At 39.5% G+C, this 26,613-nt stretch overlaps 1 protein-coding gene and 1 long non-coding RNA gene across 4 annotated transcripts in view; one reads left to right on the plus strand and one right to left on the minus strand.

Annotated features, from left to right (window-relative positions):
- Positions 1–2,761: 2,761 nt before the first annotated feature.
- LOC134382053 (uncharacterized) lies at positions 2,762–18,223 on the minus strand. Its single transcript, XR_010024042.1, has 3 exons — positions 18,085–18,223; positions 5,074–5,201; positions 2,762–4,990 (listed from the first exon to the last, which is right to left on the minus strand). It is a non-coding gene; the product is annotated as an uncharacterized LOC134382053 (long non-coding RNA).
- KATNAL1 (katanin catalytic subunit A1 like 1) overlaps positions 18,073–26,613 on the plus strand; it is an 86,286-nt gene continuing 77,745 nt past the window's right edge. Inside the window, exon 1 of one of the 3 annotated variants that reach the window (XM_063102168.1) lies at positions 18,073–18,142. The gene's annotated coding sequence lies outside the window, so the exon portion shown is untranslated. Of the gene's footprint in view, positions 18,143–18,372; positions 18,482–22,895; positions 22,951–26,613 lie in introns of those variants that run through there. The other 2 variants (XM_063102167.1, XM_063102169.1) reach the window with 2 other exon arrangements.

Below are 26,613 nucleotides of genomic sequence, written 5' to 3' on the forward strand. Positions count from 1 at the left end.
ATTCCTGCCCTTAAGAGACTAGTCTAGTCCAGTGGAGAGATGGATTTGAGTATAAACATGTACAATGAGAGAAGATAATGGCTATAATGCTGTAATGGATGTATATACAAAGGTGTATGTGTGTATGTATGTGCGTGCATATGCATGTATGGGGGGATTCAGGAGAAGAAGCTTCCTAATCTGCCTAAGGGATCCTACAGGAGCTCCTAGAGGACAGATCATTTGAGCTGAGGCTCGAACGTTGGGAGGGTTTTGCCTGGTAGACAAGTGGATGGAGGGAATTTCAAGTAGTAGGAAGTGCACATGTAAAGTCACTGAACTGGGACAGACCAAGGACCTTTAGGATGGAGGGTGGCTGTAGGTTTGTAAGGTAGCATGCAGGACACTCACGGATACCAAGGCAGAGACAAGATGGCTCCTGGAGACTACATGCTGCGATTAGATTCCAGGAGCAAAAGCATTTCAGGAAGACGTGTGCTTTTAAAAATGTAGATAAGTAATGTCTGTTGGAACTATTTTTAATCAAAAGGGTACTCTCACTCCCCAAACGATAGCAGTATTTATGCCAGAGGAGAGGGTCTGGGGAGGCCGGACAGATGGCCTCAACCCACCCCATCCTCCTACCACATTCTTGACGGTGCAGCGGAAAGAATTCAACAGCAGAGTCACGGTAGAAAGTGAGAATATGTTTAATGTAACAAATAAGAGATACAGACTTCACAGAGAAAGTGAAGCCTAGCTCCAGAGACTGAGCACGGCACACAAATACCAAGTTTAATACAAAAGTAAGAAATACACAATCCACAGGCAGAGTTCAGGCTGACCCCAGAGAGAGTGAGCAACAGACGCACCTACTGCTGAGATTTGGCTTTTATAGTTTTGCTGTCTAATATATGTTCATAATATCTAATGAATATTCAATAAAGGGGGTGGTTCCCAGTTATGTAACTTAGTCTTGCATATGCTCAGTTGGTGTCCTTTTAGGGCATGTTCATTGGTCAAATTCTATCTCCTGCACCAAACATATTTAAGAATATTTTGTGCTCTTTAGCACCCCTAGTGGAAGGTCAATCAAAGGATAAATTCCACTTTACTGAGAGCATGCTTGGCTATTCGGGCATCCTCTCTCCTGAGCATGCCCAGCCACTGAATGTGTATAAGTCAGCTCTCTGAGGTCTCAATTTCTCCATGTTGGTGCCAAAAATAGGTCCAATAAGCAACAGTAACTCTCTTCTAGGGGAGGGCCTATAGGAGGTATTGAGACCTTGGGGAGTGGCTTGCAGCCCAGAGGTGTGTCCTGACACAAAAATCCTATCTTAGTATTAGTAAAAGAGTAAGATAATTGTTTCTGAGTGCTTAGACCAATAAGAGGGTACTTCAAAAAGTTCATGGAAAAATAGAATTAAAAGATAATACAAATCTTCTTATGAACTTTTTGGAGACCCTTTGCATATAAATTAAATTAGGTCTTCCCACTCTCTTTCCCTCTTTTCCCTTTCCCTTCTTTCTTCCCTTCCTAGGAATTACCATAAGGTAGTACTTAAGGTATGTATTCAAGTGTTGTTAAATTTTGACCAGAAATATTAAGTTCTAAAATTTAAAAATAGAGGAATATCCCATGTCTATTACTATAAATAACTAAATTTACCTTCTTTTTAGCCATGTGACTCTTCATTATGTTTTTGCTTCTGACCTCGTGTGTGCACTGTGGCTTACACACACACACACACACACACACACACACACACACACACACACACACACACACACACAGCTTCCACATCCCATAAATCACAATCGCTGGATTCCCCACCGGCTCTGGAGGACAAAAGTGAGGCTCAAGAATTTACAACACAAGCTCCCAGATGACGCTGATGCTGCCAATCCAGAGGCCACTCTTTGAGCAGCACTTCTGTACGTGCTGCTATCTTCATAGTTAAGTTCAGCACAGAAAACACTAATCCATGTGCTACTTGCTGAGATGAAAGACAGTTTGAGGTTATCTACACTAATCATCACTGTATGCGACTATCCAAGAGACTACTCCATCAAGGTGTTAAACAAAAGCAGATAACTGTAGTTTCATGTCCTTATACTCATAGAAAGAGAACTTGGTTGTCCTGGTTAGTTATTACATTTTGTTAATCTTGCATAAGAAATGATCCCATGACACAGTATGAGATTCGTTATCATACACATAACTAATGACATAACCTTCCAAACTTCAAAAGCTAATGCCTTGAGACTAGGGTAACTGATCAGTGAAACTTTTTTACTTGACCTTCAAGCTGTAATTGCCACCTATCTGCATCTTCCATCATAAAACCGTTTTTTTTTTTTCTCATCAACTCTATTGAGGAATTATTTAGGTACAATAAACTGCATTCATTTAAAGTGTGTACTACTCTAACCTTTTAAACTACTAAATTATTAATGACATTAATTTAAAATTATTCACCAACAATAAAAAAAAGTTATTCACCAATAGAAATAGAAAATAATTTTTTAAAACCCTACACAATTGGAAAGTACTACATGGCCTTTAGAGGAAGAAAGGCATGAATATGATCTTATCTTACTGCTTGGACTCTATTGGGTACACCACACATGATCTGGCAAGAGGGAGTAAGTGGGAATCAGGATGAGACAGTCTACAGGAACCTTGGAACAGTTTCTTGGGGCTTGTGGGGTCTTTGTACTGTAGCACCTAAGAAAGGGGAGAGGAAGCCTAGGGCCCAGACACCCTGGGAAACCTTGGAAATGCACCTGGTGCTCCTGGGCTTGGCCTAGTATGCTCAGATAACAAAAACTGGTCCAGGGGAGTGTCGGGCTAGATTTCAGATCCTTCTGCCCCTTCCTGTGCAGGTTGCATGTCAGGTAATTGAAAGAAGATTCTGGCAGCTTCATGCAAGGTAGATATATTTTATTCTTCAGATATGAGCTTCATAGACATGCTTTATTCTCAGACATGAGCTCTGCTGCCCAGTGGTTCAGAGCAGTTACCTTTATACTCTTAGTACACAATAGCAGCCACAAACCAAGCATTACATAATTATAATTGTGCTGAATCAGTAAATGGGCACACATGTGCAGTTACACTACTTTTATAACTTGTTTTCAGTGAATTTGCTGAATCTTGCCCATTTGTAACATATGTAAGGTGAGAGATCCTGACTAAGCTTTTTCTACTTTCCTTACAGGGAGATTTTGGCTTTGAGGGTGAAATGAATGGGACAAGTCTTTATCATGCTTTTATGGCGGTCACTTCCTTTTTATTCTCAATGTCTCCACCTTGGCAGGACCACATCTGGTTATACCTAGACTATTAATAAAGGCCATCTAACTTTTCTCCTTGCTTATTCTCTCTCCCGTACAAGCCTATCTTGCATATATTTTTTTGCCATTTTGCAACTAACAAAACTTCAGGGACTCTCAGGGTAAAGTTGGTCTGGCATTTGAAGCCCTCACAGTGTGATCTGGGCCCAGAATAGCTTTGCTGACCTATCTCACCTAATTTCAAACACAGATTACCAGTTCCAGATGAATGACTTTGTTTACTTGCCCTCACTGCACGTCTTCCTCTCTGCTGGAAAAGCTCTTCATTTTCTCCACCTGTATTTTATGATCCAAATGCAGTTCTCTGGCAACTTCATGCACACAACGAAGATTTGATTCCTCAGAATTCCTTCTCCTGCACATTTTTGTAGCTCTTATGGTCTGAACTACTCACCTTACACATAATCATGAACTATTTTGAATTTTTCTTTAAAGTTCCACAGGCGTATGCTCTGTGTCTCACGTGGAGTATAAACTGCTTGAGGTCAGGGACCACACTGTAGAATACTTCCTGGGTTCTAGGTTTGTATGTAATAATAAAAAAAACCCTTAAGTTTATAACTAAATATGTTGTTTAGACTTTCCACATAAATGAATCCACAAATCTGCAAAAAATCTTTTGTTAGACCATGGTCTTGTTTTTCTTCTACAAATATGCTAACTATTTTTATAGGCACTAAGGGAAATGCAAAGAGTAGTGATAATAATAGAGAACATTCATTGAGTTCTTACTGTGTGTTGGGCAATTTTCCTAGTGCTTTTCATTGTGATAACTGATTTAACCCTCCTGACCACCCAAAGAGACTGGTACTATTGTTATCCCCATTCTATAGCCAAGGAAACCAAGGCACGAAGAGGTGAAGTCATTGCCAAAGTCAGAAAGCCAGACTTTAGGCAGCTGGCCCTGGTGTCTATGGGCTTAACCACAGCACACACTGCATCTCTATCATGTAAGGAACATATGAAATGAAGGCTGTGTTGAGGAATAAATAGCAGAATTGTAATTAGAGGCCAGAGGAAAAGATTGTGAAGACCGTGTCAAGATTTATGCCTGAGAGATGGTGAGATGGAACATGTCCTCTGTGTGATGAAGGTGCTATGTTCTAATGAATGCAGGGGAAAGAAGAGTTCATTATCTGTAGTGTCTGTTTTTAGATCCTTTTCCTTATGTCATTATAAAGAAAATATAAAGTCTCTGATTTAATTACTCTGTATATGATAGGTCTGATCTTAATTATTATTTTTTTAAGATGCTCTAACCAAACTCTGCACTTTGCTGAGTTTTTCCATTAAAAATCTCCTTTTCAAACATAGGAAATGCTTAATCTTTTCCACTTCAATAGCTGCAAATTCTCCCTTGGGGGTCCTAAGCTCTTTAAATATTTTTAGGTTGCCAGATTTCTTCTGTTGGCTCTCCAGGAAGCCAATTTTGTTGCTAAGCCCCTGAGAGTAGTCCAGCTCCATCTTCTGCACATTGACTGCCTCACAATAAAATGCTGCCTAATTACAGTCTTTGTGGGATCCCAGAGGTGTGAATATTTGTCTCCAGGCTATTGCTGTGGACTATAAACTCTTCTCAGATGAGAGATAAACCTCTTCATTATTTAAATCCCAGGTCTTGTAACTGGGGTTGACTCTATCCAAACTGTTTCCACTGTTATAAAAAAAAGAGATCAGATGAGACATTGCAACTCATCTTGAGATAATTTCCAAAGGGAACAATTTTAGGGAATGTACCTTTTGGGTGGTGCTGAGCTCAAAAGAGGGATACTGAAAAGTCAAATCCTTTTATTATTTTGTTTCTTCATTCCTGGTATGAGAAAGGAGTTCGGAGGTGAATAGATGAGGAAGTGTTACTTTCTCTCCTGTGAAGACACAAAGTTAAAGTCTAATTATAGCTCTACTCTGGATTTTAACTGGATATTTTCTTCTGGTAATGGTTTCTTTAAGAAATTTGAGCTAAATAGCTAAATCTATGATTTTATTAGAAACTACTTTTAATATATAAGAAATATATCACATTTATATTTATAAAGTAAATTTATGCTTGTTTGGGTTAACCCTAAAATGAAACATCATACAGAACATGCATAATTTGCAAGTACATTGGAATTCAATGGAAAAAGTTAATATTAAACAATGCATGATTATTTCCGTATTATAAGTGGGAAAAATTATAGGATTGGCCTCTAGCTGGCTATGTGCTTATCCTCTGAGATTTCTTTTAAAATAAAGGTATTCAATTTCTAATCACTATGACATAGGGAAGTTACTGTGGACTATTTTTGAGAAGCAGATCACAGTGGAGGAACAGTGATGGGGAAGGGGGGCTCTGTACTGTCAGGATTCTTCACTGTGTTCCTCACCCCATCCACAGATACATCTGGCCCATGCTTCCCTCTGACAGCCCGCTACATGGGGATGGTGGGATTTTAGATTCTTTGTGGTTCGAGCTCAAGGTCCAATTCCTGGATTCTTTCCCAAGTAACCTCAAACCTAATTGACTTATATGCTTCCCTCTCTGAAACAAATGGATGGATTTTTCCAGTAACAAGCTGTGTCCTTTTAAACCTGACATCACTTTTGGCAGCCACTAAGATGCATAAATAGTCTCAATAGCAGTGCTTCCTAACCTTAGCTGCATATTAGAATCGCTAGGGAAACTTTAAAAATATTGATGCCCAGTTCCTCCCCTGCAGATTAAATTTTAATTGGTTAGGGTGTGGCCTAGACATTGTAAGTTTAAAGCTCCTCAGGTGATTCCAATGTGCTACAACATTGAGAATCCCTGTTTAAAGTCACGCTGAGAAGAAAAAGCTCCCCCTTTCCTTCACGGGCTGGCTGCTGGGGCATCTTTAGAAATGGTAGCAACAGGGGTGTTACGTAGATAATAACAAGCTGCAAAAGTATTGAATGGCTGCAATGAAGTCACTGTCAAAGTAAAAGGATTATAACAAGAATCACTCTTACTATTTTGTTAGAAAAGACATCAGTGGATTACTATCTCAGTAATAAAGCACATTTACCACTGTTTCGTCCTCATAAGCAACCTGTGAGGCTTATAGGGAAGACATTATGACGCACATTTTTTATAAGTGAGGAAATGAAGTTCAGAAAGTTTGAATGACATGTCCAAGATCACACAGCTTAATAGCGAGCAGCCTTGGGTTAGAACTCAGGTTTCTGATTGTGATTCCCTTGTAACAAACTGGTACTATTATAAATTAGAATCCCAAACAGTTCTAGTCACTCACTTGCTGTGTGGCCCACGGACAGTTGTTTAACTTCTCTGAACCTCAGTTTCCTCACCTATGAAATGGGGAAAATGCATGTACCTACCTCATAGGGCCACTCCAAAGATCAAATGAGATAAAGCACCTCGTAGACTATAAAACTTGGTACAAATATAAGCTGTTGCTATTATTAACTAGAGAGATAAAGCAGCAGTTTGAGAGTGGTCAGGTTATTTATAATGCTGTTACCCTGCTCTTGGGATTTTAAATTAAGCCCAAAGCATCATTTGCTACCTTACAATGTTTTAGTCTTTTTAAATACAGTCTTCATCTGTTTTCAGCCTGGTTTGTTCATTAATTTTACCAGCCAGGGTTGCAGAAGTGACCTGAACTGACTGAGCTTCCCAGAGTAAAAGAAGCGTCTGAAGGTGAGACACTGACTCTATTTGGTATTCACACTCCTCCTTTACCGCATTCCTGAATTTTCTGGCTCATAACGGCATCTGAAGCAGCTGGTGTATGTGTCCTTAACCACCCTTGAAGTCCGTAACATGCCATATTACCTCATTTTGGCTCCCTGGGACTATTTTGGAGGGCCTGAATTTAATCAAGTGAGGTACTTGATCAAAAATCACTTGAACGGCTCTGTTCTTTTGCTCAACACTGGGCCTCACTGTTTGAGAGCAGACTTGGGTTGGGAGAGCAGTGTGTGAGGGATGTCTGAGGTTTCTGTCACAAGAGATAAAACAAGGGAATCAGTTAAGAGACGGGATGAAAGAAATGAGTCCTTTCTATCCTACTTTTGCTCATCAATCCACCGACAGTGAGACATCTGATGGTACTCAGTTGTAGATATAGAGTCCTTATTTATAGATACAGGTCATTCTATATCTATTTTTTAAAATTTAGCACTGTCAAGTTCCACATTTTTTTCATAATTCTCTCCAGCATGATGCTCTGCGTACAATGGATTTTCGGTAAATGTTGTCAGGAACTCTTTCCTGTAAGAAGACATTCATTCATTTATTTATTCATACAAGAAACACTTATAAAGTTTTGACTTCATGTCAGGCACTGTGCTTGGGCTGGGGATACAAAACTGTAAAGACATAGTCCCCATTCTCAAAAAACTTTTCGTTTAGTGGGAAATCAGAGAAGTGAACAGATGATTAGAATTAGCATAAGTGCCCTGATGGTGGAACACAGGAGGGTCTATGGCACATACAGAAGGAGAACTGGGGGTCAGAGAATGGGGCCATGCCTAAGCTGATTCTTGATGGGCAAAAAGCAGCTGGGCAGGTGAAAAGCTCAGTGGGGGAAAGTGGCTATAGGCAGGAGGAGGAGGAGTGTTGACACAGAAGTCTGGGAGCATGAGGAGATTGGAGTGCAGAGAGCAAGTAAAAGCAAGGGGGCCAGGTCACCACATAATGTACACTGCATCCTGTGTTTTCCTGCACATACTAGAGGTTCATGAATTAAATGTAAATGAAATAGGACAGAGAATATTGGAGCACATGACAGGCAGTAAGGGCAAGTGTTGTTTCATGGAATTTATGTTTCAGTTATAGATACAAAGGTACTTCAAAGTTCATGGAAAGATTCATATTGTCTTTCAATTCTATTTTTCCACAAACTTTTAAAAGTACTCTCGTACATGGTTGAGTGCATGTGTGTGGGGGGTGGGTGCGTACATATATGTTTGTACTAATTACAGGGGTTAATGATAAAAAAATGTTTGGCCTACTCCTTTACAGGCTGGAACTGCCACTGAAGAGTTTTACCCAGAGAAATTACATGACCAGATTTGCATTTTAGCACAGTTATTCTGGCTACAGTAGGGAGAATGGATTTGAGTGGCTGGAACACAGCACAGTGGCCAGTGCTGGGTCAGCTATCTTGTGAGTGCCTTGTGAGGTAGAAACCATGTGTGGTGAATGGCAGATCAATGAGCTAGAAGGAGCATGGGACGCTGATGCTCATGGAGCTGCCATACCAGTTCTACACTGCCTATCCAGACTTTTAAGTTAGAGATAAATTAATCTCCAGTCTTGTTTAGGCCACTATTACCTGGGTCTGTAATGGCAGACTAACCTCTATCCTTAACTATTACACCTGCCTGTGGAGGAAAGACTCTATGATGTCTTGAACAATCCCCATCTAGTATCTGCACTGGGTAATCCCCTTAAGTATGGGTGGGACCTGTGGCTTGCTTCTAACCAAAATAATATGCAAAGGATGACATTTCCATGAACAGATTATTTAAGATTATGATTTCCATCTTGCTAGCAAGTCTCACCCTTGCTGGATTTGATGAAGCAAGTTGGTATGTTATGAGCTGCCCTGTGAAGAGCTCATATAGCAAAGAACTGAAGGTAGCCTCTGCCTTTGGAGTCAGCAAGGAACTGAGGACCTCAGTCCAACTGCTGGCAAGGAACTGAATCCCGGCAACAACCATGTGAGCTTGGAAGCAGATCCTTCCCCCATCAAACCTTCAGATAAGACCCCAGCCCTGGCCAACACTTTGATTGTGGCCTCATGAGACATCCTGGAGCACAGAACCCCACTAAGCTGTGCCTGGATTCCTTACCCACAGGAACTGTGAGATAATAAATGTGTGTTGCTTTGAGCCTATAAGTTTGTGGTAATTTGCTATGCAGCAATAAATAACTTATATGCTGCCTAATCTATATTTGACTTCTTCTGCTTTCTTGGCTTCAGCCTCATATTTTTGACTTGACAACACTTACACTGTGACACTCACATTACACTCAGACACACTTTCATACTTTTACACTCACCAGACCAGCAAAAATAGAAATATTGGATAATTACAAGATATGGTGAAGTAGGAATTCTTACATTGCTGTTGAGTGCACATGGATACAACCACTTTGCGGAACAATTGGTAAAATCTAGGAAAATTGAAGATGAACATGCTTTGCTATCCATTATTTTACTTCTTAGATAAAGCCTACCAAACTTTTCACATATACGTAAAAGGAAATATCCAAGAATGTTCACTGTACAATCTTTAATATTGTGAAGGATAGAAACAAACTAAATATCTGTCAATAGGAAATCGATGAATTGTATTACATAGTTACAGCAATTACAATGAATGAACTAAATCTACATTTACCAACATGGATAAATCTCAAACACAATGTTGAGCCAAAAAAGGGCGATCTCAAGAAAGCATAACATTTATTTAAAGTTTGAAAACACACAAAACCATATTTCATAAAGTTTATAATATAGAGATATGTAATGATACTAAAAAACATGTAACCAAAAAATAACATCAAAATCAGGAAATGGTGGGTAACAGGTTTTTTTGTTGTTGTTGTTATGCAACTCTATAATTTTTTTATGTTTTATTTTTATTTTACTTTTTAAAAATTGAAACATATTTGATTGCACATATCTGTGGGGTACAGAGTTGATAGAGTTGAATATCAATACCTGTGTGCAATATGATGCTCAAATTGGATAACTAGTATATTTAACATTATATGATGTAATTGTTTTTCACGGTCCTTTACCAAGTGCTCCCTTTTTCCCTCATGCCCTCCTTTCTCGTTTCTGGTAACCTCAGTTTTGTTTTCTCCTTTTGAAAGTTCAACATATGATTGTGATTGTTGTATCTTTCTTTCTTTCTTTTCAAAAATTTATTTATTTTTTTTAGCTCTCACTTGTGAGTGAAGACATATGTACTTCTTTCTGTGCCTGATTTATTTCACGTAACACGATTTTCTTTAAGTTCATGCGTGTTGCTGCAAATGTCAGTATTTTTTTTTTATGGCAGAGTAGTATTCCATTGTGTAAATATTCCACATTTTCCTTATCCAGTTGTCTGACAATAGACATTTAGGTTGGTTCCAACTCTTGGCTATTGTAAATAGGGCTGTGATAAACAGGGGAGTACAGACAACTCTTCAACATGATGATTTCCAGTCCTTGGATGATATACACCAGCAGTGGAATTTCTGGATTGGGAAAACTGGACATCCAAACTTTGAAGAACAAAACTAGACCCATACCTCTCACTATATATCAAAATCAACTCAAAATAGATTAGAGACTTAAATATAAGACCTGAAATGATAAAACTCCTAAAAGAAAATATAGGGAAAACATTTCAGAAAGTAGGACTGGGTAAAGACTTTATGAATATGACCCCCAAAGCACAGGCAACAAAAGGAAAAGTAAACAATTGGGATTATATCAAGCTAAAAAGCTTCTGCACAGCAAAAGAAACAATTAACAAAACGAAAAGACAACCTACAGAGTGGGAGAAAATATTTTCAAACTATGCATCTGACAAAGGATTAATATTCAGAATATACAAGGAACTCAAACAATAAAAAAAAAAAATTTTTAAATGGGCAAAGGAGCTAAGTAGGCATTTCTCAAAGGAAGATACACAAAAGGCCAACAGACACATGAAAAAATACTCCACATCACTCAGCATCAGGGAAATGCAAATCAAAGCCACATTGAGATATCATCTCACCCCAGTTAGACTGGCTATCATCAAAAAGACAGAGAATAACAAATGCTGATGAGGATGTAGAGAAAGGGGACCCCTTCTACACTGTTGATGGGACTTTAAGTTGGTGCAACCATTATTGAAAATGGTATGAAGTTTCTTCAGACAACTACAGCTAGAACTGCTATATGACCCAGCAATTCCACTGCTGGTTTTTTTGTTTTCTTTTGTATGTTTTAAATATTAAAAAACCTCAAATGCTTATCTGTCATGAAGGTCAATCCTGGCACATACCAAGAAGGGAGAAACATATGTAATTGTTTCTTATGTAATTGCTGTCCTTACTTTATTTCATCTTAACTTCACTTTCAGATAGTAAGAACAGGTAACCAATGATCTGGGGAAAAGGGACAGAGATGAGGATGAATAAGTGCTATTAGAATTCTTTATTGTCAGCGAGGATTTTTTTGAAATGAGAAATTTGAGGTGAGACTTGAGAAAGGAGACAGCCTGGTGAACATAAGAGAAGAGTATTAAGGAGAAAAGGATGATGAACAGTTTGCTTAACCATTTTGGAATGATTCAAGTAAGCCAACATTTATGATTCTGTATCATTTATGTACATAAATCACAAAGACGACTTAAAATGCATCACAGAAACAAGAGGGAAGAAAGGAAACAGAATTTTCCTGCAAACCTGCCACTCTCAGTTCTCTAAAGCCAAAGTAGAACAGGATACAAGAAAAACAGGAAAAGAAAGGATTTCAGCAAAGGGAGGGGCCCTCTAGCTTGGTTCGTTATCTCCTTCGAAGGGGAACCGGCATACCAGCTGTACTGCTTCTTTTTTCATTCAGACTTGAAATGTTTTGCGGTTGGGGTCGCTTGGCACAACACTGCCTTCTATGAATAGAAAGCCTGATCACAAGCTGCTTTTCCTCTGTGACATGCCACCCACATTGTAACGTGCTTCAGTGGATAAATCAGAAGGTGACATGCTTTTCAAATTCACTAGAGGATATTCTGCATGTCACAAACGAAGTAACTGTTGCCAACATTTGCCTGAGTAATTCACATTTAGTTATGGATTCCTCTACTACATGCAAAGTCCTAAAACAGTTAGTTGAAAGAAATGTTAATGTATTAGTACCTAGCAGAGCATACATGACTTACTGCAGTGCTCAATGAAAATACTATTACTCCAGCTATCACAGATGACTATATATTCATTCACTGAGTTATGTGCCCACAATATTCCAAGTGTTACAAATCCACTTAACAGCCTCTAGTCCTTAGTTTTCTGTTCATATTTCTAAATTAGCATAAAGAAATGCAAAATCACAAGGAGAATCCTCATAGACTACTGCCAAGAGGTTTTGTGTTTATCTTGCATACATAAGAAATATTTTGTATTCTTAAAATGTAGAGTTCTTTTCATTAGGAATATGTGATTAAATGAGTCTTGCTTCTAATGCGAGACTGAGTCATAAGTATAGTTAAGTTCATGAATAAATTAAGAGCAAAAGCTTCATTTTTACTGGATAAAGCAGAAATGTAGGTATAAGGTATTAGGTTCTTCATTTCTTTCTCTTGTTTATTATCTCTTCATATTGTCTGCAACAAAAGGCAGCATCAGAGAGACAAAATTGCCACTCTTAAAATCTGTCTTTGTAATCCTTCCCTTCCACTCATCGAGTTCCACTTCACGTTATGAAGTCTCTTTAACTTTTTGCTTTCTCTGACTTGCTAAGGAGGAGTAAAAGTATAGCAAGTAAAGAAGCTGAGTTTCCACATGTCTGAGAGAGGTCAGAGTACAGATGAAGCTTGGGTTCAGGCCAAACTCTGGTGGACAACTGTAGGTTTCAGCAGTAGTGATCCCAGCAATGACAGCTGGGAATCAGGCCTTTACTCTTCATGGGCCTGAATTCAGAGCAGCTCTATGTGTTAGGACTGGCCCCTTGGCACTCAGGGCACTTGTCTGTTTATTTAAGAACTTCCCACTCTTCTGAGTCAATGTTTCTTAAATCCTTTTGATTGACACTTATAGCAGGAAATAAATTTTACTTCACAATCCATATTAGTCAGGGTCCAGTCAGGAAGAAAGAAACCATAGTAAGTATTTCAACAGAGAGAATTTATCACAGAGAATTGATTAGACAGGTGTTGGAGGACTAAAAAATTAAAAAAGGATAACTGAAGAAACGCGTAGATAATAATTGCAAGAAGTAGCTACAATCTCTCAGGCTGGAGATCAAAGAGAGGAGGGTTATCAGGATGTAGGTTAGAGGACAGGCCCTGTGGAGCTGGGATGCAGACTTCTGAAGAGGGGCACTGCCTGGCTATGCAGATAATGCTCTGGGGCAGAGGGAGAGAAGACCACAAGGCTGATTCTGAAGAGCAGAAGCTAGACAGGAAAAACTGCCATCAGGCTAAAAGGCCACTGCTGGGCTGATGCTAACAAGCATAGTGGGTCAACGGGGTGGAGCAAGTTGCTCTCCTTCTCACCCCCAGCCTTGTGCTCTTCCCTAGTGCCTCCAGGAGCCAGATGACCAAGGACAAGTATGTTCATAGTTCCAGCCCTACCAACACCAAGCAGAGGATAGAGGGTATGTTTGAAGCTAAAAGACAACAGCTCAATTACTGCCATACAATACTTTCCCTATGAGCATACACTCTGAATTTAATTTTCTATTGCATTCTGTTTTACTTAACCCTACACAACCTTATCATATTTGAAATAAATCAAAGCTGGAAGAGATCCATCACATTGATTTCATGACCTAATAGCAGGCTGTGACCCATAGTGAGGAAAACTCTGCTCTAGGAGATATTCAGGGGTAGTGGGACTGAGCATTGAAATTCAGTGCTACTTACCTCTTGAAGTCCTACCATAGCAACAGTGACAAAGGAATTGCCTTCCAAGGTACTCCTCCACCATAAACATATGGGGGCCCACACTTCCATAGGCTTTAGGGATATTAAAGGGCTGAAAATACCCTGTAGTGTACTAGAAGGGGGACAGCTACCAGATGGTGGAGGTTTTGCTAAGAAGGAAAGTTAAGGAACCACCAATCAAAAATATTTATTGTGTTCTTATTATATATAAGGTATTAGAAAGCTGTTTTGGGGGGATATCTAGGAATGTACATCAGAGGAGCTTGAGGTATAGTGAGGAGAAAAGAAAAAGCTAATGAGCAAACAACAGATAAGCTACCACTAGGCAGTATGGTTAGTTGTCGAGTGATACAGGCAGGAAATATTGTTAGTACAGAGCAGGTGATACAAGGAATGATCTGGAAAGGTTTCATGTAAAGGTATGAGTTATTTTTTGCAGAATAGGTAGAATTTAGATGGGGTAACAGAATGGCATCTCAGGTGAAGAGAACAGCAGAAGCAATAGAACAAGGTAGGGAAGCACGAGGCATGCTGGGAGCAGTACTGGAACTTTGAGATCAGAACTAACAAGAGAGATCTGAGCATCAACCAAAGCTCAGAAGTGACACCTTAGAAATGGAAAGCATGTAGAGATTGAACCTTGGGAACATAAGGAACAGGTAGAAGAGCTGTGAACAAAATGAAGTCTGGATGGAAAGCTTTGAAGAGAACCAAGGTCGTGGGACACCAAGGAGGTGGACAGCAAAGTCAAATGCTACAGAACTCAGGAAAGGCCTCTGACTTTGAACCAGATACACCAAGTCTCTTTAACGAAGGTGGTGGCTCTTGACCACACTGCCTATCTGTGTGACTTAAACTGTTACTACTTTTAGCTCCATTTTTTGGATTCGCAGTGTGTTCACTGTCTCTTCACTTGAATAGGTCCAAAGTATCCGGTGAAGACAATAGTTTCTTGTCGGTCTTTATTTCTTCCCAGCTGTCCACAACCATGCAAGATGTTTTAAGACTGTGTTTCCATGGATCATGCTCTTCCCTGGCCTAACTGCCCACCTCCAGCTCACTGCAAAGCAGCTGTTTCTGTTCACTGTTGTCATCCATTCTCAAGTGGCTTGACCTGCTGAGCCGATTCTCTGGGATCCTGGTTTCAAAAAACAAGGAGGATTATACATTGGGACCTTGCCTTTGGAGATTTCTTCATGGCTGTAGACTGCACTACAACCCTGGCCAGTTGCCTTGCAAAGACAAGCGACTGGTCACAAGGGAAACCAGATGAGGGATAGATGGATCAGGTGAACCTATCATCCCCACTACAAAAACATGTGTTAAGCTGGTAGTAGATCATTATCATCTTCTCCAGGAGTAAAGAAGAACCTATTCATATGCTCATTACATATGCAGAGTTGTGACCAAATTGCTATCAGTGACAGGTCCAGGTGCTGCTTCTGTAAGGATGTCAATCAGGGCTTAATAGTCAGATTTTGTTCTGGATTTTATGGCTTAAATGCTGTCATTTCTTCAGCACAATATAAGCTATAATTAGACAGACTTTGGTTTCTTTTCTTCCTCCTTGACAACAGACTCCAGCTATTATCACCTGCTTTATCATTTATACTAAATAGGGTATACTATTATGGATGTAATAGTTTTCATAATTGAACCCACTAAGAAGGTAGCCTGGACAGGTCATGTATGCGAGCTGCTTAATATTTATTGAATAATTACATTGTGGACTAGACAGATATATTTAATAGAATATAAAGATATATACTGGGGTGAAATATATTATTTTAGTAGCTGGCACCAGAGTTCCTCTTGGGGAAGGTGCTTTCTTTGTGTAGGAAAATACTTTGACAAACAGTTTAGGAATGGTATGTATCCATGAAGGCATAGATTAGGAGATGGACATAACTAAAAATATTGTATAAAGAGAAAAAAGAAGAGAGAGATGAAACCAGAGAGATGGTGGATAGTGGGAAGTTGCAACTTATGCTGAAGGGATGATGGTTGGTGGACAAAAATGCCATGGGTGGAACTGAAGGACTTTTAAGAGCAGGGAATTCTAACTGCAGGTTTTTTCATCCTTCACTTAAAACCCCTCAGCTGCACCAAACCTTCAGAAGAGTCTGCTATACTAACAATCAAAGAAAAGCAGTTGATTCCCACATTATGTCAGGAGTAGAGAGAAAAGAGTTGCACGTAGGATATGAGGGAGTCTAAGTGTTCAGAGAAAGCTGGAACTCAGAGCCAGAAGTGACCCTGAGATCATAAGCTCCAGAGACTGTGCAGTAGTGGAGAAAGCATCGGCCTTTCCACAAGAGGCGGATAAAGGAACTCAATTTCAACAAAATCTCTGTGGACAGGGTGACCTTGACTGACAACTGAATTACATACATAGATTGTTATTTTCAATCATAATTTCTCAAAAGACATTTATCAATAGAAAATGACAGGGTCAGTCATTCACTCCCCCGCCCCTCTTTTTTTCTATTAAATCTTTAGGCCTCACTTTCCTTATCTGGACATTGGGCCTAGAATATCTCTATGTTTTCTATCAGAGTCTACAGCTCTAGTAATATTTCTAGTAACTGTCAGAGACCCTTCAAATCCATTGTACAGACTGGGTCACAGACGCCTCACATGCCAGGTTGGGTCACCAGACCCTCCACATACAGGTCGCGAGCTAGGTAACTAGGAAAGATCCCAGGAGCTGTTGACAGAGTTGACATGTTCATTCCAACGCGAGCTCAGTTATCAGAAGCAGCAGCAGCGGTGGCCTCCTGGCACATCCCAGGGGCCCTGGCAGCAACAGCCTCCACCAGCATCCCCCTCCACCGGGCATCCTGGGGGTGGGGGAGGGGGAGGCACTGTGGATCAGAGCTGCTCCTCCTTTATACTTAAGTCTGATAACCCAGGAACACCTGGGCGGAGTCAGACAACCAAAGAACACTTGGGTGCACGTGCATATTTACATCAAATGCTCGGCAAGATTCTGAACATCTGAGGGACCTTGACCATTTATTTCATTTTTTGTACTTTCTAGGAAAATTTATAGTGAAATGTATAAATCTTAACTGTACCATTCCATGAGTTTTGACATGCATATACTTCTATACCCTAAACTCTTACCAAGATATAGAGCTTTCTCATCACTACAGAAAATTCCTTCCTCGGTCAAACCCCACCGCCACAGCCAGCCAACCACTCTTCTGACTTTCATCACGATGGATAAAGTAACAAATATTTAACAGCTATTGCTAAATGCCAGACTTTGTTTTATAGTACTTCATCACAAGAACTGTGAGATATCTCCATTTTGCAGGTTAAAACGTCGAGGATCAGAGCAGTAAGGTGCCCGTGGTCATCAGCCACCAAGTACAGCGTCAGGATGTGAACTAAGTATCACTTGTAGAGGCCCACGCTCTTAACCTCATTTTATGCTGTACTGCCTGCCTCTCTGAGACTATCCTGGTGAGTCCACAAACGATTTGCCTAAGAAATACGATAGATCCAAATTCAACCGAAATCCATGACACTTACAAGTTCTAAAGCCTCTTGAATCAACCTAAAGACCCACGCATCCTATGATTGGTTTCTATCCCCCTCCCCAGAGAAAGGCAGAAAGGAGGTGTGAAGGGCTGCAAATTCGATTTGACGGGTGGAAAACACACACAGAGGTGGCTTAGGTTCCACGCCCCACGGGGGCAGGGCCGGCGGCGGGCAGCTGGTCCACACGCCCGGTAGGAAGCCGAGCGCGGCGTCGCTCCGGGCGTTCCTTCCTCAGACGCCGCAGGCATCCTCTCGGGATACGGCAGGCGCAGAGCGCCCCGCCACGGGGACTGGACACAGCCGAGGCTGGGCTCACCAGGCACGACGAGAGCTCAGTCAGCCACCCGTCCTCCCCAATGTCGCCGTCTCCCTCCTCTCCCAGGACGCGCCCTCCCTTCCTCCGCATGCGTGCGGGCTTCCCAGGCTCCTCCCTGAGCTGACTCAGGGCCCGCGCGCCCCCTCCCCGCAGACCCGCGGCTGCCGTGGCAACCGTACGCCGCCGCCGCCTCTTCACGCACGTCGCGAACTAACGGACTTCGCGGCGGCGGAGGCGGCCTGCGCCCCACCCCCACCCCCACCCCGACCCACCTAGACCGTGGCACCTCGGTAATGAAACCGAGGGAGCGAGGCGCGAGCGGGAGAGCAGGTAAGTTGGCAGCTTCGCTCCATCTCCCGCCGCGGGAGGCGTCAGGGCAGTGCACAGCGGGGGGCGTCGGGCTCGGGCCGCCGTTCGGGAGGGGGAGCGCGGCGAGAGCGCGAGGCTCGCGGGGCACCATGGGGATTGTAGTTCAGCGGCTTCTCGGGTTCGCGGCCTCGGCGGAGTGGCTCTAACTGGCGAACTACAAAGCCCGGAGGCCCTGACCGCTGGGAAGACCGATAAACTTTGAGCGGACGAGGGGAGAGAAAGTCTCTCTGTCTTTGCCTTGAGGGGGGCTCTTGGGTGGTCGCGGAACTAGGCACTGTGCGCTGGCAAAGGGAAGCGGAGGTGAGACTAGGGCTTCCCGCCTTGTCGTTTGGCCCGCCCCGGCTGCAGCGCTCAGCCCCACCCTGGCCGGGCCACCGCATTGCATAGTCTCAGGGATGAGCAGCCGCCCAAGCTGCAGGGCCTTGGGCCTTCGGCGCCTCTCACCCTCCCAGGTTGCTGCCTCTCGGTGCAGAACCGTATGTATGTCACACATTTGATGCGAGACCCGAGAAACAATGTTTTAACAGGCTTTTCTCCTTTCCCTGATACGTTTATTTCTAGTTATTTAATCATGTTTATTTTAAACTACCTTAGAGGTGTTTGCATATTAGCCCATCAATTAATAATTACTCAAAGGGCAGTAACGTTTAAAAGTTAAGCGTGGAAGTGCATAAAAGATATCATTGTTATTATATAGTGATATCTGGTATTTTTACAATTTTGCATTTTATTTATTAAGGTTCAAGGCTGTGAAATGAGCCCCTTCCCCCATACCTCACCAGCCTGAATACTGCCTTCACATTTTGATTCTGTTTTGAAGATTAGTTCAGCTTTAAATAGCTAGTAACTTTTAAAACACAGACTTTTTTTTTTTAAGGCAGTGGGTAGTGGTAATTATTTCCTTAATTACTTCAGTGTTTTTCACAATTTCTCAGGAGCATGTTTTCAGAACAAAAAATGCCATTTCTAGTTGTTTCTTTTTAAAATGCTCTGGAATATGCCTTAATCCTTAGCGTTGACTCAGGGCCTGATGTTAAGGAAACAGACACAGATTTCGAAAATCTGCCTTGGCTACCCTTTAAAATGTTTCTATAGTTAGATAACCATCCTAGAAATTTGGTATTTTATGGAGTAAGTTGGAAAATTATTGATAGCATGGTGGGTTTATTTTTGCATGTTTTTAGGAATGAAAAACATAAGACCATGTATACTATAAATTTTTTTCTCTCAATTAAAATGAACTTGATGTCTGTAAATATTAAAGTAGCAATTTCACACAACAAGGAGATGGAAAGTAGGGTTAATAAGACCATTAGAAAAAAAATGAGGCCTAATGTTTAATAGTATAGTGACTTGAAGTATTTTATTTATTCATTTGAAATTGAAGAACCTATTATTTACTAGGCATTTATGCTAGGTGGTGGGAATAAAGAGATGAATAGAAAGTAGTCTGTGTCCTGTGTGGGTAAACAGTCACGTCATCACAATAGTGTGATAGAGATATGTACAAGTTCTATAGGAGCCCCGAGTGGGAAAAAATATTCCTATAACAGCATTTATTGAATACTTACTCTGTCTGAGGCACTGCATGAGTATTTTGCATTCAGCTCCTTGTTTAATCCTCAGACAATCCTGTGAAGTAGTTACTGTTATTTAGAGATGAGGAAAAGAAGTTTAGAGACATTGCCCAAAGTCATAGCTGGTAAAGTGTAAAGTCGCAGCTGGTAAACCCCACACAACCTGGGATTTCAACCCAATGGGTCTATATTACTCATGATGTGAGTCATGATCTCCACCACTGACGCCGTTTTCTGTACCATTTAGTAGAAAGATCCTGACTGTCTGAGGAGGTTGGGGAGGTCTTCAGCATGATGTGACTTTTGACTTGTGTTAAAAAAGCTGAATAACTTTCATTGAAGAGAGGATGAGGAAAGTCATTCAAGGCAAATAGCACAACATGAGCACAGGATAGATTTAAGAATGAGTGTTTTGCATTTGGGGAATCCTAGGTAGTTCTGAATGACTGGATCCCAGAATACTTTCAGTTTAGTGGGAGAGGCAAGATCTTAAAGTATTTGGTATCATAATCAGACCTTAGAATTTTTCTTAACATTGGGCGATTGAAGAATTTCTGATAGAGTGGTAGTGTCATCAGGTGTGTGTTTTAGAAAGATAACTCCAGCGTGGAGAATGGATTTAGGAGAGGAAAGATTAGAGTGGTGGTAGGGAAGCCAGGGTAGGAAAAAAAAGTCAGGTAGAGAAGCGAAGAGAGTCTGAACTAAGCGGTTGGAGTTACAGAAGGAGATGGATTTGAGGACTATTTCAGAGGTAAAATTGACTTGACTTAAGGGTTTGGATGTTGGGAGCTAAAGAGGTTTGGAACCTTAAGGCAAATGATTTGTAGGTTTCTGGCTAAGATGACTAAGAGGATAGTGAAACCATTGATTGAGATGAGGAGCAGGTTTTTCTTGGGATGAAAGATAAAGATAAATTAGTTCAGTTTTGAGTATTTGTTCAAGGTTCCTAAGGGATATTCAGGTGGGGATGCATTTGGGTCTGGAGTTCAGAGGGATCAGGGCTGGAAGTAGAGGTTGTATATAGAAAAGTAGTTGAAGTTTTAGGAGAGGACGGACTGGCTCACCTAAGAGGAATGTGAAGAAATAAAAAAGGAAGAGGTTTGAGTATGGAACACTCTGGAGGCAATATCATGTAAAGGGGGTGGGGGGTGTTCGGGGGAGGGGCCACGTTTGAGAAGAAGTGGGAGAAGAGCCCACAATGAGACTAAAGAGGTAGAAGAACTGGGAGAGAGCATAAAAACAACAGAGGAGAGGAAAGTAAGAAGCAGGGAGTGGTCCAGGGCGCCAGGTGCCTCAGAGAGGGCAGGGAAGGCAAAGATTGAGAAGTGTCCAAAACTTGCAAAAATGAGGCGGAATCAGTGAGCATAGTACTTTAAAAATGCTTGAATTTTCTCATAATAATACAAAAGAAGAGAAAATAGAATAATAAGCCTCCATGTAACCATCACCTAGCCTGAAGAATGAACACATAACTAATTTTGTTTCATCTATAACCCCTACCCCCCAACTGGATTGTTTTGAAACTTACTCAGATATCATATTTTTTTATCTGTAATTATTTCAATATGTATCTTTAAAAGTTAAGGATTCTTTTTTTTTTTTTTTGAAGTAACTAATATCATTATCCTACTTGACAGTACTTTCTTAATATAAAATTTCCAGTCACTTTTTTTTAAAGGAGCTTGGATGTGGAGAGGAAACGAGTTGAGGCAGTAAGTAGAAAAAGGTTTGTAGAGCTGGTTTTTCTTTTTGAAGATTGATAAAAAGCTGTTAGGGAAAAAGCCAATAAAAAGGAAATGTTTGAAGATGTAGGAGATGAAGAGAGGAGAGCTAATGGAAGTCCGTGAATATGTAGGAAGGGATGGGATCAGCAGGGTGATAGAATTGGTCTTGAATTAATTTGTAACAGGTATCAATTAAGTGCTGCTTGTATTCGTAGGCAGTGGGCTAGTGTTCATAGGAGGAGAGATGCTCTGAAAAAGGAAGTGAGAATGGATATAGATATTTATATGTTGGGTGGTAAAAAGTTGAAAGAGTTCAAAGCTTAAAAGGTGGGTAGGAATAGAGGTCAATTGTTGAGTGAAGAGATTGCAGTTACGAAAGGAGAGTGATGGAGATTTGGAATAGCCATTGCAGAAAAGAAACTAAGCTAAAACAGGCAAGAATAGTCTATTTTGTGTAAATATAACAGTAAAACTAGAAGGCCCTTATGTATTGTTTGGATTAATACTTTATATTTTATTTTCTTAACACTGACAGCGATATCCTTTTATAGAGAACATTTCCCCAAGTGTCATTTACTGAATGTATTGTAGTGGAAAGAGTCAAACAGATCCGTTGTCTGATTCTGGAGCTATAACCTATTTTCTGTGTGATCATAGGCAAATTTTCAAACCTGTATCCTTATCTCGTAAAAGGTGTTAGTATTATCTATTTTATGTGATTTGGGGAAGATTAAACAGTTTAATGGAGGAAAACCATTAACTGCTCCGTAACTGAAAATATTTCTCTTGTCCTTCCCCTTCCTAATAACAATGTGGTAGGACTATCAGTTCTGTATGACAAATAGGCCAAGTTCTGTGACTTTACCTCACCATATTAAGCAGGTAGGTCAGGTGGTATTATATCGCAAAATGATTATTTGATTCTACAAAAGGATTAGTCAGTTATTCTTTTAAATGAAGCTTCCTTTGATACTATTATAAAATGTTATTTTATAAGCCTTTAGTAATGTGATTTTGCCTTGTTTTCATCTTCAAAGGAACAGGAAGTTCCACTGGATGATCTGAGATCCCAATAGCTCTAAAATTCTTTGAATTTATGACTATTTCTTAGTTCTGGACTGGTTTATATTATGATTTCACTCATATTTGACCATCTCTTTGTAAGTGAAAAAATATATGTATATTTTAATGTGCTCAATATTATTTTAAACATTTTTCTCTCTGATGATAACTGTACTTACATATGGTAGACACAGGGAAATTATGCCTTAAGGTACATAGTAAAAGTCAGGTATATACAGGCATTTGCCAGATAAATTCAAGTCATAGATTGTGAGAGTAGTTAAAAAATGCAGTAGTTTTTCGTGGTGGGTTTAATCTCCACTGGATGTCTTTAAATGTGTTTCTTTTGCTAGGATGGTTTAATTGCGGTCCTACTTGAGGGTGTGGAAAAAGAAGAAGCGACCTTGTAAGTCCCCTTCTTTTTTTTTTTTCTGACCGGTAAGGAGGTCGTAACCCTCGGCATGGTATGGTCTGCACTACGCTCAGCCAGTGAGTGCACTGGCCATCCCTATGTAGGATCCGAACCCGCGGCCTCGGCGCTACCAGCGCCGCACGCTCCCGAGTGAGCCACGGGGCTGGCCCAGTCCCCTGCTAACTCTATTTCCCTCCATTAGTAATTGTTAAAAGTTCTTATTAAGCAACCTATTAAAAAGGGAACTTTAGTTTGAAATCTTTATTCTTTTTAATATTCTTTGGTATGAAGCTATTTTTAGTAAACACTTTTTATAGCTTATAATTACATCATGTCTAAGGATTTTTTGTGTGTTTTGTAGAGAGTTTTGTGCTTAGTTATTGACCACCAGTGGTATTTACTTCCCAAAGTATTCTAGAACTTTCTAGAATGATAATTTTATGGACATTTTTCAAGCACATGTGCCTTGTTCAGGAAACATTATTGTGTGTCTCTGTGTCAAACATTGCCCCTAACTCTGATGATACACAAATAAGATCTGGCCCCTCTCTCAAAGGATCTTACAGTCTAGTCAGTGCTTAATAAATATCTACTTATGGTATACCCAGTCTTTATCTCTAAGGAGATAGTCTCCAAAAGAACAGTATTTTATTTCTAACTTTTATCACTTTCGTGTGTTTGAGGGATAAATAATATAACTTTATTTGCTTTATTTTAATACCACGTTCCTTTATTCTCATTTTTTCCTCTATCCCTATTAGTGTTTTTATACTTCAGTAACCTTTTCTTTCTGATGTTCTCCCTTTCCTTCTATTTTTCCTGGTGATTAGGAGGTAGGGAGAGAAAATGAATGAGAAAGAGGGAATCAGTAGGTTCTGTTATATTTTTCTTACCTACTTATGGGAGAATATGGATGAGAGTGGTATTTAATGCATGCTTCCAGGTATGAGTGTAGGTATTTTATACTCTAATTTCTTCTGCATTATTATATATTCTTTGAAGTCAAGAATTATGTTAGTGAACTCCATGTGGCCTTACGTAGTCTCTTACATATATATATATATATATATATGTATATATATATGTATATGTATTTGCTTAATGGGGTGGGTGCTTACTAAATAATGTAAATTGGATAAGTGAATACATATGATAATAAAATTACTTGTTTAAAAACTACTTTATAAAATAAAGTAATATGAGGCAGATGGTTTTGAAAGGTTTATGTTATTCAAAACACTATGAAATTAAGAAACAAGTAGTGTTTAATTATTATATAGGCAACTGGAACAAAATACATAATTTCATCTCTACTAATGAGCCTTTTATTTTTATTTTTGGATTAGCTGGATAACCTTAAAGGAATGTGTTTTGAAGGAATTAGAGGCAGTAGCATATAATGAGCTAGGAGGGCAGACTTCGAGTTAGACACATCTGGGTTCACATCCAGGCTCTATGGGCAAGTTGTTTCAATTCTTTAAAGATTCAGCTGCCTCTGTTAAATGGGGGGTAAGTAACCGTTTTTGTTTCGTAGTGTTGTGAGGATTAAATGAGATAATGGCAGGAAAGCTGTTCTTATCCTATTGCCTAATATGGAATAAGCACTCATTAAATGTTGTTACTATTATTTTCGTACTGAAAGAGTATTTATGCACTTAAGATAAAATTTATGGTTAAGCTGCAATCTTGAGAGAAAGTGGCAGATGATACACATTTTCTATCTTTTGTAATGTCTTAAAGATGTCAGTAGAATTCAGTACATGGGAAGAAATTATTGTAATGATTACTTCTGAGAAACATTTTTCTTAGAACCTTATATCTAGATTCTTTTATGTTTTATGGGCAGTTATATTCTAAAATATTTGAGAAATGAGCTCATGTAAGGAAATAAATGAGAAGGCTTCATTGCTGCAGACATTCTTCTGTTATCTCTGGGTTTGTGATTAAGTTATGTTCTCTATTATTTGTGGCAAGCTACAGTACTTGAGATTATTACTCAACATCAAGAGATGGGAGATACTGTAATTTTAAAGTTAACTTTTGGTGATGAGTACTCACATATAATTAATTTATTGCTATTAAAACATATTTTAAGATGCGTTAATTTGAGAAGTTGTAGTTAAGTATTTTCTTAATTGCTTGTATTTATAGCAGTCATTGCATGAAATAAACTGGACTTTGATGATTTGAAGAAACAATTTTTTAGAAAATATATAAAACCTAGACATATTGCTAGAATTCAGTGTGGTACAAAATGATGAAAATCAAACTTGATTGGTTGGTTTGCTACCACTGTTCTAACTAGTGTTTATTTAGTTCACATTACTAAAGTTAAGGCTGCTTCAGTGTTTCTAAAATGAGCATCTGCTTTTAGGAATTTACAACTCATAGAAGGAAAGGAACAATATTAGAGAAAAATGGACGTGTGAGAATGAAAATAGTTTAAAGCAGAACTTTTTTTTCTTATCCCATATGTATTGTAGGTATAAGTGAATTAAGTAGACATCACTCGCATAAAGTTAGTGTGAAAAAAATTTTTTTTCCTATTTAAAACCATTTCCGTGGAGACAAAAGAATTATAAATATTATGATTTTATTAAAAAAATTATTAGTGACATCCAGGCAATATTGGGTTCTGGATACAAGCTAGCTTTTAATTTTCACAATTATATGCCTTAGTCTTGCTATGAGATAAAAATTCAGGTGTGTTGGGAGAGAAAGCTGTGTATGTGCGCGCATGTGCATTTTGTGTGGGATGGTAGATTTAAAGGAGAGAAGGGAATGGTTGAAGATATAGCTGAGGAGGTAGGTTGGAACCATGGCTTTATGTGTTATGTTTAGATTTGAGTCAGGAAAGAGTGACACATAATAGTTATCTGGGACCAAATCAGGCAGTATTTCTTCTTGGTCTGAGCATGAACTTGAACTGGGCTCTTCTCAGTCTGAGCATAGAACTCTCCTTGAGGATATTACTTGGATCATTCTGAATAGGACAACTTTATTGCATTAGATCAGCAGTAAATATTGCAAGATGCTGAATTCATTTTTGAATACATGTTAAACTCAAAGTAAGAGATGTATTGTCATATATTAGACGTTGTTAAAATATTTCCTGTCTTTAGATTTAACCTGACCTTTTAAAAATCCTGGAAACTCTTTTAATTTATGTTAAAGGAGATTTTGAAAAAACTGTTTCAAGATTATGATAAAAGTAATTAAAGTTATAGTGTAGCTTCTAGGAATTTATAGTGAAAACTGTATCAGTTGATTTCTTATGTATGAGGAAAAATTAATTGCTTCAATCTTCTGTGTTAATGTTGAGCATGGAGTAAAACTAACACCTTACTTTGATTCAGTGCTTATTATATAGGCCAGGAATGGTGCTAACATGTGTATTACATTTGATTGTCAAAATAACTTTGTGATGATAAATACTATTTTCCCTGTTTTATAGGTAAAGAACTGAGACCTAGAGAAATTATGTGGTTTGCCGGAGGTCACAACTAAAAATTTGTGGTGCCTGGATTTATACACAGGTTTTTCTGTCTGTTTGTGTTGCCTTCATAAAACATAAACTTGAGTAGTTTAGTTTGGTATACAATTCTAGGTTGGCAGCCTCCCACTCTCACCCCACTTTACCACTTGGAAGATATTATT

The sequence above is a fragment of the Cynocephalus volans genome, chromosome 7 (genome assembly GCF_027409185.1).
Source record: "Cynocephalus volans isolate mCynVol1 chromosome 7, mCynVol1.pri, whole genome shotgun sequence".
In the NCBI taxonomy this organism is placed as follows: Eukaryota; Metazoa; Chordata; class Mammalia; order Dermoptera; family Cynocephalidae; genus Cynocephalus; species Cynocephalus volans.